At 64.5% G+C, this 14,099-nt stretch overlaps 2 long non-coding RNA genes across 2 annotated transcripts; both read left to right on the plus strand.

Moving 5' to 3' along the window:
- Positions 1-4,142: 4,142 nt before the first annotated feature.
- LOC140637622 (uncharacterized) lies at positions 4,143-5,951 on the plus strand. The gene is made up of 3 exons (XR_012034690.1): positions 4,143-5,178; positions 5,316-5,365; positions 5,669-5,951. It is a non-coding gene; the product is annotated as an uncharacterized lncRNA (long non-coding RNA).
- A 1,262-nt stretch (positions 5,952-7,213) lies between these two features.
- LOC140637623 (uncharacterized) lies at positions 7,214-8,129 on the plus strand. Its single transcript, XR_012034691.1, has 2 exons — positions 7,214-7,477; positions 7,711-8,129. It is a non-coding gene; the product is annotated as an uncharacterized lncRNA (long non-coding RNA).
- Positions 8,130-14,099: the final 5,970 nt, after the last annotated feature.

Below are 14,099 nucleotides of genomic sequence, written 5' to 3' on the forward strand. Positions count from 1 at the left end.
TGTCCTACCATTTGCGGGCAAAGGGTGCAACGTTGTCTGAGGCGGATGAGCCCTCCATGCAGCTCCCCAGCCCCAGAAGCCAGCGCACTTGAGCATCCATAAGGTGCTAAGGAGCCCCCCGAAACATCCCGCAAGCTGGGCACATGCCCTGGCACAGGGACCCCCCGAGGCCCGGCCCAGAGAGGCTGAGCGGCTTAGCCCGGGCCACACCGCTGCCGGGGCTACCCTAGCAACAGCTCCCCATTACTGGACACTGGTACCCAAACCCGGCTACGCGGTTTACATGCCAGCGTGTCTCCCCGAACCCTACCCCACCGCGCTACTGTAGCACCCCCATTTCTCGGACGCCGACCCCGAGGCCACAGGTCACCCGGCTCAGAAGCGCGGAGCCTGGAGTCTGTGAGGCTCCCCGTCACAGCCTTTGCCCCCCAGAGCCCCCGCCCCAGGGCTCCCCTGGGCCCGAGGGGGGCGCTGGCTGGCTCCGCTGCCCTGGCAGGGACACCCGCCCCCGCCGGCACCGACCCAGAGCATGTGCCCTATCTCACCGCTGTCTCTTGAACCGGCTTATCTCCCTCGGTGTCGCCCCTGGGCTTGTTGCCAACCCGCCCTGGCAGGGACGGTCCTTGGAGGGTGGCTCCTGCCGAAACACCCGGGAGCTGCACCCTGGCCCCGGCGCCATCCGTCACCGAGGAGAGGGGACCATAGAGCCCTCCTGCCCTCCGGCCCCTCCCGGGGAGGCCCCCGTGGGCGGGGAGACCAGTTTCACTTTCCCCGGCCCTGGAACATTTATTCCGCGAACACTGATTGGGCACCTACTGTGTACCGGGCACGGTACTAGCTGCTGGGGAGGCAACAGGAAACAAGTCGGACGAAACTCCACGCCGCCCCCACCCGCGGCGGGGCCCCCAGGCAGGGAAGGCACACAAATTCCACGGGTGACTCGGTGACTTGTGAGTGTGGGAGGAAGTACAGGGAGGGCTGAGGAAGGGGGGTCAGGCCTGCCGGCCAGGGGAGAAGGGAGCTGCAGCTCTAAACAGAGGTCAGGGAAGGTCGTGCCAACGAAGGAGAAAGGTTGAAGGAGGTAGGGAAGGGATGCTTGGGGGGGCTAGAGTGTCCCAGGTGGAGGGAAGGCCAGTGCAAAGGCCCTGGGGTACATTGGAGGGACCGTGGGGGCTGCGTGGCCGGAGGGGAGTGAGGGAAGGTGATAGTGAAGACAGAGAGGAGGAGAGAGATGACCGCACAGCCACTAGAGGGACTAGGACTTTTCTCCGGGGGAGGGGGAGGACGGGGAGGGGAGCAGGGCCGCCTCAGTTTTGTTTTTTTTGGTTTTTTGTTTTTTCCCCACCTCGGTTTTAACAGGACCGTGCACACTGCTGCTTGGAGATGACGGGTCAGGGTAGGACAGAGGCCAGAGGCCAGTTGGGAGGCAGGTGCTGGAAGTCGAGCTCACGATCCGACGGGCTGTGCAGCTTCGCCCCGAGGGCTGCGACACACACGTGTGTTAACACGCACACACATGCACATGTGCAAACACGCACATGTGCATTGACACGGAGACCCGGGCTCACCCCCGCCTCCAAAATCAACTTTCTGTGTGACCAGGCCTCAGTTTCTCTTCCTGGCAATCGCTTGTTCTTCCCAGAGTGCCAGCGGGTACCCTTGGCGCCCTGCCCGGGGAGGGGAGGCGGGGCGCAGGCCCCCAGGTGCTCACATGGACACCCTGTCCTCCCCGCAACGCCACGGGCGGCCAATGCACGGGTGTCCTTGGCCTCAGGCTCCAGGGAGCGGCTGGGCGGGGGGCTGCAGAGACCATCTGCGCCCCGTGGGAGGCCCGGCCTCGGAGAGGCAGCCCCCCCCCCCGTAGCGACCCCCCTCGGGGTCCGGCCATACCCCCGCAGCCTCCAGAGCCGCTCACGGGTCTGCCTTGGATGCACCCGGCGAGGGTGTTGGTGAGACACGTGGTGGGAAGCACCCCCCGAAGGCTGAGCCCTGGCAAACGTGCGCCATGTCCTTCGTCCCCAGTGTCCTGGCCACTAGCCTCCAAGCAACAACACCTCTGAATCGGGTGGAGCGCTCTGTCACGACCCGTGTCGCGTAACCTCTCGGCCGGCGAGGTGGGCACCGTGATCTCCCGTCCTCCAGATGTGGAAACCGAAGCATAGACGGATTGGGAGACTTGTCCAGGGTCACGAAGCTGGGAGACAAGGCTGGGGCGGGTTCCCACCCCAACAGGCCTACCCTGCTACCCGCGCCTCGCCTCCAGGGGGCAGGGACAGAGGGTGCTCCCACCCCCCCCAGGGGGCAGCCCCTTTCCCACGCTGCCTCCGTGGAGGGCCAAGGAGAGGGGGCGGCCGCTGAGGCCGGGACTCCTCCAGCCAGGCCCAGGGAGCTCTGCACACCCCCACCGGCGCTCCCCAGGCAGCACACATGCCTGGGGGATCCCCCGTAACCCCAGATCACAAGGGACGCAGCCACTCCCTTTCTGCACTTCCTTTCAGTCCGTCCAATAAAGGAAAAAGCAAGTGCTTCCCCATCTTTAAACATCTGCAGGCCCCCCTTACCCTCAGCAGGGCCACCTGTGCAGCCAGAGGGACCAGTGTCTTTAATTTTTCCCGGACTCACAGTTCGCCACCACGTGGGGCCAGCCAGACGTGTGTTCCACCTGGGGCGAGGTCGTGAAGCGCGTCCTCTTCAATCAAAATTGCTCTTTCAAAGCCTCGGGTTTAAACGCAATTTGTTAACCACAGCGGGATCCCACCTCACCCCTGCTGTCCAGGAGGCCAGAGAGGACAGTTGCGGACGAGGACGTGCCGGAGGGGACCCTGGTCCACTGTCGTGGGAACGCAAACCCGTACAGCACCTCGGAGAAGGGCACGCGCTCCCTCAAAAAAAAAAAAATCGACTAAGAAAACCGTGCACACCCCCCCCACCCCCCCCACCCCCCCCCCCCCCCCCCCGGCCCCGATCCCGCAGGTGTCCCGTCTGGGTGTGGGCCCAGAGGAATCGCTGTGTCCAAGTGCTCCCCGCGTCCCGTGGTCCTGCGGCAGGATTCTCGGGAGCAGCCTCCATGCCCCCAGTGGGTGGGCAGGTAAAGACCCTGTGGTCACACCAGGCACTATTAGCCACGAGGTGAAAAGAAGGCACTCCTGCCATTTGTGACGTCGGGGATCAACCGTGGGGCTCTTGGGGGGGCTCGGTGGGATAAGGCAGCCACCGTCTCACTCACACGGGGAGCCCTGAGCACAGCCGAGAACGCACGGAGCCGGGGATCAGACCTGTGGCCGCCGGTGGGATACGGGGAGGCCCCCAGGGGATGAGGGGCGCGGGCCCTGGAAGCCCGGGGAGCGTGGAGGGGTGCAGGCGAAGGTAGAGGAGGCTGGCGTCCTGCTCTCGGGGGGCTTCCTGGAGGCGGCCGTGGCCCTGAGCCCGTGAGCTTCGGGGAGCTTCCCTGGGCCCCCACGCGTGGGCGTGAGCTCCGAGGCGCCACGTGACACCTGCTCACATGCCCCCGAGTCACACTGACCTGTTGGGGGGGGAGGAGGAGGAGGACCGGGCCTGTCAGGGGGTGTGGAGTGGGGGCCTAGTGATGTCTCTCACACCCCAGGGGACCCCCAGACCTGAGCAGCCTGCTGGCCAGATGGACAGATGCCAGTCCAGGGCACCCGGGGGCCTTCGGAGGGGTGCAGACGGGGTTCGCCCGCCAGCCTTTCTCCCCTGGGGAAAGGGACAGGGTGGGGAGGAACCCCAAGTCGAGCCCTTGGAAGAGGTAACCTGAAGGGACTGCGTTTGCGCCGCCTACGGCTGGCAAGTGGCAAGAGCAGGGCCTCGGGGTCAGCAGGAGTGAGTATGAAGGTGCCCGCTCTCGGCACATCTGGGCGGTGACCGTAGTCCTGGGTGGCACCTGCAGCCACACCACTGCCCGCCCTGCTCCCAGGCATTTTGTGTTTTAAAGATTTTATTTATATATTTGCATGAGAGAGAGAGAGAGGGAGGGAGGGAGGGAGAGAGGGAGAGAGGGAGGGAGGGAGAGAGGGAGAGAGGGAGAGAGGGAGGGAGAGAGGGAGAGAGGGAGGGGGCGCACAAGCAAGGGGCTGCTCCCAGCACTTTGCACATGGGGGCTCCTCTGCTCCTCCCGACCCTCCCTCCCAGGAGGCCCTGTTCCCCCAACTCACGGAGGAGGAAGTGGAGGAAGCAGAGGCCCAGAGAGGCTGCGTGAGGACCCCGAGCACCCCCCACCAACAGGGCCCGTCACTCTAGCCCATTGCACCAAGCCCAGGGCCACAGAGGGACAAGGGACGACAGGGACCCGCCCGAGGGCCGCTCAGGGCAGAGTAGGGGCCGGGACCCAGCCCTCCTGACATCAGAGCCTTGGGTTCCCTGTCCCCCCCCCATCGCATGTGCTCGCTGGCAAAGCCGGGTGCTGGGGTGGCCCACGCGGAGAGGCTCAGGCGGCTGGGGGTGGGGGGTGATGGGCAGGACTCGCCCACTTCTTTGAAGGAAATCTGCAGGCAGCCGTTCCTAGAAGGAAGGGCCTCGCCCGGTGTTTACCTGCTCGGCCACTGTCCCGGCAGGTCCTGCCACGTGTCCACTTGTGAGGATGGAGGGAGTGGCCAGGTGGCCTCGGGCAGGTCCCGCCAGCCCCACAGGAGGTGGAGCAGGAGGCCTGGACCTCAACACCCCCCCCCCAGCAGGCAGGGCTCCTTCTGCCCGTCTGTGCCTCAGTGTCCCCATCTGGCTAATGGGCACAGCCATGCTTCTTTCCCGGAGTTGTGCAGATCAAAGGAAGCCCAGCGTGGGGCTGGCAGGGCTGTTTCAAGGAGTCTGGACTGCATCCCGGGGGCTATGGGAAGCCCGGCGGGGAGGGTGGTTGGGGGATAAACTATAATTAATAGGACTAATTTTAAAATAGGTATTGATAAACTCAAAAGAAAGAAAAGGAAATCCCAGGGCCCAGGAACAAACTGAACATGACGCAAGCCAGGCCCTCTGTCTGCCCATCGGGCACCAGGGTCGTGGCCTTGGAACAGAAAGCGTGGACGGTGAGAGGAGCAGCCGGAGGCAGACCCCAAAGAAATCCCGCTCCAGGAAAGGGGGCTTCACTGCCCACGGGCCTGGGGACGCAGCCAAGGGACAGGAAGGGACAGGAAGGCGGCTCTGCAGAGAAACAAAATCTAAGCAGTAAGGGCAGGGGTGAGACGGGCGGTCAGGGTCTGATTCAGGGCCACCCGGGGCTCTGCCATCTCCAGCCAAGGCAGGGGTGGGAAAGCCCGTCTCCCACTTGTGAACCCCCTGAACCCCCTGCAAACACACCGCAGGGCCCGTCCCATCCCGAGACCGGCACACGCACCGCATCTGCCCACAGCAGGTGAGCTCATGGGGTGACCCTCAGCCCGGGGGTGTCCTCACCCTGCAGGACCCTCACCTGGGGGAGTCTCACCCTGCAGGACCCTCACCTGGGGGGGTCCTCACCCTGCAGGACCCTCACCCGAAGGGGGGTCCTCACCCTGTAGGATCCTCACCCGAGGGGGGTCTCACCCTGCAGGAACCTCACCCGGGAGGGTGTCCTCACCCTGCAGGACCCTCACCTGGGGGGATCCTCACCCTGCAGGACCCTCATCTGAGGGGGGTCATCACCCTGCAGCCCTCACCTGGGGCTCTCACCCTGCAGGACCCTCACCTGGGGCTCTCACCCTGCAGCCCTCACCTGGGGCTCTCACCCTGTAGGACCCTCACCCGGGGTCTCAGCCGGAGTGTCCAGCTCCTCTGCCATCTGCCACGGGATGTCAGTCTGAAACCACAGGTATTCCTGCCGCCGCTGCCCCCCTTTCCCTGCCTACTCCCCCAAATCCCGGGAAACCCGCATTTCTCCCAAATGCCTTGTGGGAGCGTGGGGTGTGTTTGCAGGCATCAACGGAAGGGCTGAGTCTTCCCTCCTGGCTCCAGGGGATGAGGAACAGAGAGAGCCTGGGTGGGGGGGTGGGGAGACGTGGGATCCCTGGAAGTCTCTGGAAGTTCTCCGAGGGCTGGAGGAAGGTGCTGGCCTGCCTGGGGTTGGGGGGGCGGGGCACGGCTCTGCTCTTCTGTCCATCAGGGGAGGTGGCGATAGCCCTTCTCCTGGGCCCTGGGAGGACCGGGAGGACCGCAGGCAGCTGCCGGGAGCACTGCCCACAGAAGGCTGCGGGGCTTGCTACCAATGAGCGGGGGCCCAGCCCATGTCGCCTGAATGAGCCACCGCCATCGATGGAACTCTGTGAACGGAGAGGACAGTGAAGGCATGAGCGGGGTGCGGCACGGCCTCCCCAGCCCTGCAGCGAGGGGAGCCAGGAGGGAGGAGGGGAGGAGAGGCCCGCCCTGAGTCACAAGGAGGTCAGAGGCCAGGCGGTGACTTGAGGGGCTCATGGCACACACCGTGACGCCCCACTTACTCACTGGGGCCCGGGGCTAACACTCCAAGGGACGGAGGAGCCCGAGTTCCCCTGAGTCATGGGCCTGGGCGGGGGGCTTCACTCAGCGGCTCCTCCCCCCCTCCTGGGCCTGGCGGACCATGAATCAGGGCTTTTCAGGAGAGATGAGAACCAAAGAGTCAGCAAGGAGTGTGCAGCCCCAGCAGGGGAGCCCGCGGGCCCTGAGGAGCGCGGGGATCCCCGGGGGCGGGGCGGGGGTGGCCCTCCTGTGTCCCCTGCTCTGGGCGCTGAGCTCCCACCCCACCGTCAGCGCCACCCACCCACCACAATAATAAATAATAGCAGTGACTGTGCCCAGCGCCCTGCCAAGGCCACCTACCAGGAGGCAGGGGGGCGGGGGCAGGGGGGATGGACGCCCCCCCCCCCCAGCATTGACCTCCTTCTGCCCCCCATTCCCATTCCATCTGCTAGGCTCACTGTCAGCGTTCTGCGGGACACTGAGGCTCGGAGCAGCTGGGAGGGGGCGGCAGGGGGCAGCCCTGGCTCTGGGGCGGTTGGTTGTGGGGAGACCCTCCGGGAGCCCTGGGGGATGAGAGGCGGGGACGGAGGCTGGTGGCAAGGACTCTGGGGACACAGGCTGCCTCGAGCCATCCCCTGGGGTGAATTTGGTGCTGGAGCTTTGGAGCCGGGGCTTTCTCGCCCTCTTCCTGGGGCCCCCTCGGGAGCCGGGTGGTTGTGCCTCCAGCCATCTGCCTGCCATCGGGGGCGGGGGGGGGGGGGAACCCCTCGGTCCCCAGTGGTGACCCTCTCTAGAGGGTCCACAGAGCCATCCTGGGATGCTCATTTGCACAACAAAAGGGGAGGGAGAGAGAACAGCAGCCAAGGCCAGGAAGGGGTGCATGACGGAAGGTGGGGTGGCAGGCCCAGCCAGGTAGGGGTCTCTCCCCGGACGGTGCATTTCCAGGAGGCTGGCGCCCGCGGGGCAGAGGCACACATGTCACCAGCCTCTGGGTGGACCAGCCCCAGGTGGTTCTGGGAATTTGGAGGCCAGCCGAGCTCAAGGAGATGCAGAGGTATTCTTTGGAAGGGGAGTGGAGGGGAGGAGGCAGCCCGGAGCACTTTCTCCCTCCGCTGCCTCCTCACCTTGCTCACCCTTCACCTCCCCAGACGGGTGGGGGGCGGGTGAGGGGCGCCTCTCCGGGCTGTCTGCGGGGGCCCTGTGCTTAATTAAGCACCTCACATGCAAGGTGTCCAGGAAGCGTCACCACAAGGTGCGAGCAGAGGCTGCTCTTTCCCCATCTCCCAGGAAGCCAGGAACAACCAGAGAGGTTGAGGAACTCATCCAGAGGCCCACAGCTCTAGGAAGGGGAGTCAGGACCCGAACTCAGAACGAAAGGATTCTAGGCTCTCGGACTTTGGCCCACGCACACCCCAGCTGCCCCCAGAAGTGTTCGCAGACCTGGCTAAGTTCGGTACAGCCCATCCATACGTGGACCGTCCCCAGCCATGTAAATGGTGGTTTGGAATATTTCAGGGGGCACCTGGGGGGCTCAGCCGTTGAGCACCTGCCTTCAGCCCAGGGCGTGATCCTGGAGACCCAGGATCGAGTCCCACGTCGGGCTCCCCGCATGGAGCCTGCTTCTCCCTCTACCTGTGTCTCTCTCTGTCTCTCTGTCTCTCTGTGTGTCTCTCAAGAATAAATAAATAAATAAAACCCTTAGCATATTTCCGCCTTTAGGAAAGTGTCATTGGTGTACACGGAAAGGAAAAAGCAAGTGGCAAGAGTTTGAGAACTTCAACAGGCTTTTGTGCATTTAGAAAGAGTCTGCGTAGAAATAATGGCCAGAGGACGGTGGTGCTGGAACCAGGTGGCAGCAGTGACCTGGAGGAGAAGAGGACAGGGTCCCAGGGGGAAAGACAGGGCCCAGCCCCCAGGTGTGGTGCCGTCAAGCCGTCCTGCTTTGTCTGCGATGCTGGGAAAGGGGCGTCCCCACTGATGGGGACCTGAAGGCCCCAGAGCAGGGGCGCAAGTGCAGTGGGTGGCAGGTGAGGAGGCTCGGGTGCCCTGCGGGGTGGGAGCGCCTGGGGGGAGGCACAGTGGGCGCCCAGGATGATGACTCCTCTGTCGGGGAGGCCTCCCTTGCTACCCTCATTGTCATACCTGTCAGTCCTCAAAACCAGCTCAGGCATCCTCCTCCTCCAGGAAGCCTCCTGGGTTTCTGGGCCAGCCAAGCATTTCCTTCCTCATTCCTTCTCCCCGATTCCTTGTATAAGACGGTGCTTCCTCCGCTCCTCCCCTCATCTCCGATCTCTCTGAGGCCCACAGACCCGGCCTCGTGGGTATCCTTTCTGGAACTCCAGCCCCTTCCCCGGGTGGGGGGGCACTGCAGAGGGGAGCTTACCAGCCTGTTGGTGGGCTCGTGGCCACCTCGAATTGCACTCCTCCTCCCCCCAGGGCCTTTGCAAGTCTTATGGGATGCGGCCTTTACCAACCTTGGCTGGGGGGACCACACGATGTGTGACCCTTATTCTACAGCCGTGGAAACCGAGCCTCCAGGAAGCCAGGGAGCGTGCTGCGGACACAGGCAGCAAGCGGCAGAGCCAGGATCCGAACCCGCATCAGGCTGCGAACATCTCATTTCTCTTTCCACAGCTGCGTACAGAGGCCCGGAGCGTTGCCACCTAAAGGCAGGTGTGGGCCACCGAATTGCACTGGCTCTCTTTTCTCTGACCCCTCCACCCTGCCAGCCCTGACGGGTGAGCCTGCAGATTCCTGCCGTAGAGCTGGGGACACTGAGGCCCGCGAGGCCGGGGGCCCCAAGCCCACCCAGCTCTGACGAGGCTGAGCCCTGGCTGCACCCCGGACTCCCAGCTGCAGAGTCCAGCTGAGCCCGGGGCGTCTCGAGCCTCGCCCCGCACCTCTTGGGGGCCTCCGAGAAATAGGCTTCCTGCCCAAAGTCCGGCTTTCTTTCGGGAAAGGAGCGGGGTGGGGGTGGGGGAGCCGGCAAGGAACCCGGAGGAGCCAGGTAGCCAGCTGCATGCTTCCCGCAGGAGGGAAGTCACCCCATCACTTCTGGGAACGCTGATGGCTCAGTGATAGCTCAGTGCACTTTGACCCCCGCAGGGAGCACCCAGCTGTCGCCGCTGTGCACCTTCCTCCTTCCCCAGGAAACGCAGCTGGCCTGCTGGGAGGCTTGGCATCGGACATCCAGGTGTGCCCATCCGGCCACCTGTCCGGCTGCCGCCTGGGCGCCCAGCTGGGGCTCCTACCGGCTGGGGGGGGCGTGGCTGGGTCCTGGGGGAGCCTGGAGCTCACTGGCCGGCCCAGACCCGGAGTCCTGTTTCCTGTTAGCTTGGTTATGCAAATGCAGGGGGACCAGGGCCTCTCCTGGGGCAGGCTTCCCGGAATGATGGCATCAATTGTCCCGAGAAATCTGGCCCGGGGTGGCCCCCACCGGAGAAGGAGAGGCTGTAAATAGCTCAGATCTCTTTCCCTCCGGGCTCCGCTCCGGGATGCGGGAGGGAGGGAGGCTGCGTGTGGGGACCCGGACAGGGCCGAGGGCCCTTGCAGCCTCCTCTGTCCTCCCCCAATCCCTGGCTGGAGGGCGGGGAGCAGGAAGCAGGGTGGCCTTGCTGGCTCCCCTTCCCTGTCCCGGAGCTGCCACAACCCATCCCCGCTAGTTACACACAAGGAAACTGAGGACCCAGACCCGCCCCAAGGACGCGCCCGGGTATTGTCTGTCCCCGCCACGCACCTGGCCCTGCCCCAGCAGCAGCGGCACCCTTGTGCGTGCCCCCATACCCCACCCCGGGCCCTGCACCCTGAGGTCCCTGCCCCAGCCCGGCTGCCCCGCCTCCTGCCCCAGGTCCCACCATCCAGGGGGCACTTCTCAAGCTCCCCTCTGACCATGTCACGCCACTGCCCTGGCGTCAGGCCTTCCTCAGCTCTGGGACCTACGGATGGGCCCATAAGCAGACCCCTGCCCCCCGTGGGACCCTCATCTCTTGGCACCCCCGAGTAAAGCCCGAACCCTCCAGAGCTTCCCTCCGTGCCTCTACGGCTTAGCTCAAGCTGCTCTCTCTTCCTGGGATGGCATCTTCTCTGCACAGCATTGCCACCTCCGGGAGGCCCTCCTGGATGCCCTCCTCAGGACCAGTGCCTCCTCTGCCCCCTCTCCCCCAGCGGGTCCCTCCATCACGCCACGCAGAGCTGCCGGTGTCCCTTCAGCATCTATCTGCTCTCCTGGCCTGGGGCCTCCTGGAGGTGGGCACAGGGAGGAGGCAGGATGGGGCAAAGCAGAGGGACAGTCAGCCTGCAGGGAGGATGAAGGATGGAAAGGATAGTCCACTGTGCCTCTCCCCACAGGGGGACCCGGGGGTTCGGGCGGACACAGAAGACATGGTCACCTTTGAGCCCCCCACCCTCTGAACCCCCTTCCACGTTAGGGAACCTCGCACCCTCCCACCATGGGCCTTGGGGGAAGGCAGAGATGAGAGCCCGACTCCCTCCTCCACCTCCCAGGGGGCCCTTATTGGCTAAAGGGCCCCCAAGGGCTCCTGGACACATCCCAGGACGATCCTGGGATGGATGTGCCCCACTCTGAGCCTCCAGCCGGCGTGTCCACCCGAGGCTTGCTGGTGGCTGTGTTCCATCCCGCACCCAGTCCCTCGGGGAGGCCTCCCAGCTGTGCCCGCAGCTCCACGCTGGCGCTTGCCGCCTCTCCTCGCATCTGGACCCTCTGTCCCAACGGCTGTGGCCTGGCCTCCTGGACCCCGCTCCTCCCCCAGCACTACCCCTGCCTCTCCCCGTGGCCGCCAGCAAGCGCAGCCCCTCCACACCCCCCATCACGCTGCCCGTCTCCAGCCTGCCTTGCAGTCAGTATCCAGGGTCGGGGCCTGCGGGGCTCGGTGGGGTCCCCGCCCCCTTGGTGGCTGCCCCTGGCCTCCAGCCAAAGGGGTCTCTGGGGAACACCGTGGGCCTCGACAGCCCAGCCTCGGTTCAGTCCCCCACGTCACCTCCCAGACCTAGGGGCAGCTAAGTTTGCAGCCTCTGAGGGCCGGCGGGGGTGGAGGTGGGGGGCTCTGGGGGCTCTGCACTGGGGACGTCGCCTCTGCTGCTGTGTGGACAGTGGTTTGTGGAGGCCTGAGAGAGACAGGAGCCCCAGTTAGGAGGCTCCTGGGTGTCCCAGTGAGACTGAGGGCAGCTGTGAGGAAGGAGAGAAGCAAACATCTTCCAGAAATAATCAGAGGTCATATGGAGCACGCCAGGCAGCTGCAGCCGGTGCTGTGGGTGCCCCACCTGGATGCCCCATCCCCACACCTCGGCCTCCCCGGACCCTTCTCTGCAGCAGCTGGCACCTGCCCTCTTTGTCAAAGCATGTTCATGCCTGGATCCAGCTTTGCCTGAATCCGGGAAGCACCAGAGGAGCCGGGAATTCACACCCCCAGAGACGGAGGACTTGGCATTGTAAACACTCCACCCGCCCCCCTCCGATCCGAACCCCCACCGGGTGGCCCTCACTGCTCCAGCGTGAGTCCCTCCGTGGGCCCGTCCCCTCGCCAAGCCTCCTTCCCGCCCTACCCCACACCCTTCCCGGGAACTCGCAGGCCCTCCTCTCAGGTCTGCTTCGGGGTAACCACAGGAGGACAGTCGCTGACCAGCCCCAGCTGGGGGCCCAGAGGGAAGGGGAGGCTGGGCCCAGGCTTTGGCTGGGATGGGGCGCACCGGACGGGGTCACTGGAGGGAGGTGGGTGACCGTGCGGCTTCCTTGTGGACAAGTCGGCATGTTGGTCATGTTGCCAATAGCTCCCCGGGCCGTTCACCATCCAGAAGAAAGGTGCCCCCTCCCAGCCAGGGCCCCCCTCCCAGCCAGGGACTGACCAGCCTTTCCCTGGCCTCGGTTGGGTGCAGCTGAGACCTGGACATCTACACAGGGCAGAGAGGGCCGGATGGGGGCCTTTCTGGAAAGTGCCTCCCAGGGGACAAGGCTGGTCCCAGAAAGCATGAGTCACGAGCAAAGCAACGCAATGGAGCCTCTCCCCCCACCTCATCCAGGGCAGGGGGCACCTCCCAGGTGTTTGCCCCCGAGGGGGGCAGCCTCTTGTCATCCTCAGAAGCAGGATGGGCCTGGCGACCCCGCCTCCTATCCCTGCCTTGACCTCAGGCAGCCCGTGAACCCCGCGGGGCCCAGGGGTGAGCCCGCCATGCGGATGGGGGGCCCAGCTCAGGACTTGCCGAAGTCACGCAATGATACAGAGCCTCAGCACGACTTCCTGACACCTTTCTGCTCCAGCAGGCCAATGCCCAGATTTCCCACCCGGGAATCCCCCAGGCCTCCCCACCCTCCCCCCCGCGCCCTGTGGAGTCATCTCAGCGTACCGTACGGCTGCCAGTCATCCAGACTCTTCCTGGCACCAGAGGGGGAGAGAGCCCAGCTCCGAGCAGACTGCAGCACAGACCTTGGGGCTTCTCAGCCCCCTGCCTGCACCCCTCGGCCCTCCCGCTCCTCCACGGGACACCTCATGGCCGGTGGGCCCCTGCCTGGCTCTCCCGGCTGAGTCCTGGGGCAAGGCCAGGACACAGCCCTGGGCACACCTTGCTTCCGAGCGGGAGCCACCTCCAGCTCTGCACTTGCCCACCAGGCCTGGGTGTGGGGAGCAGGCTGGGGCAGGCATGGGCTTCCCCAAGTCAGGGCCGCCCCACCCACAGGCCCTGCACACGGCAAGATCGGGGGGCTGGGTGCAGTGTCTCTCTCTCTCTGTGTCCCCCTCAGGTCCCCCCCCCCCACCGGCCTTCATAACCTCCACCCAGCTTCTACTTCCCCGTCCAGGGCTCTTCCCTGCCCCTCACCCTGAGCAAGATCCTTGAATCTTGTTCATAATGACACACGAGGTCTGTTAAGTGTTTACCCCACGTCTGGCCTTCATCTGAACAGGAGGCTCCAGTTGAACCAATGATCCCCGCTTTTCAGATAAGGAAACTGAAGCTCAGAGATGTTAACTGACCCACCCCAAGGCACACAGCTAGTACGCGGTGGGGCTCCTCTGTGACTCTCACCCCAGCCTTTCCTATTCTTCATGAGCCCCTGTTGCCAGTTCAGCCACCCAGACTCAAGGGGGGCTTCGGGCAGCTTGGGAGCTATTTGCAGAATGCATCCTCACAGCTGCTGCTCTGGCGGCTGCCTGAGTTTTTACTTATTTGACATTCAGTCGGTCTTTTTGACAACATGGTTCAAATGGCAAAGGGGCCCAAGGGTCCCCCCACCATACCTCAGCCACCCAGCTCCTTCTGTGATACCAGTTTCTGTCTCCTTCAAGAACAGTTAGAGCGTTTATTCCAACGTTAGTGCACTATGCCCCCTGCATGACTTATATCTACTGCTGCCTAACGAGTTACCCCAAAACTTAGCAGTTTAAGGTATCAGTAAACCTTTACAGCTCAGCAGGGTGGTTCTGGCTCCGAGTCTCACATGAGGCTGCACTCAAGGTGTCATTTGGGGCCGTGATCATCTGCAGGCTCGACCGGGGCTGGAGATGCTGCCTCCAGTGGCCGGTGGCAGGAGGCCTCTGTTCTCCCTGCATGGATGCTCGAGTGTCCTCCCAGCATGGCAGCCAGCTCCCCCCAAGGGTGAATGAACCTAAAGGGGGCAAGGTGGGAACCACACTACCTTTTACCACCTAGCCTCAAAGACACAC

This window comes from Canis lupus, chromosome 8, assembly GCF_048164855.1.
Source record: "Canis lupus baileyi chromosome 8, mCanLup2.hap1, whole genome shotgun sequence".
Taxonomy (NCBI): domain Eukaryota; kingdom Metazoa; phylum Chordata; class Mammalia; order Carnivora; family Canidae; genus Canis; species Canis lupus.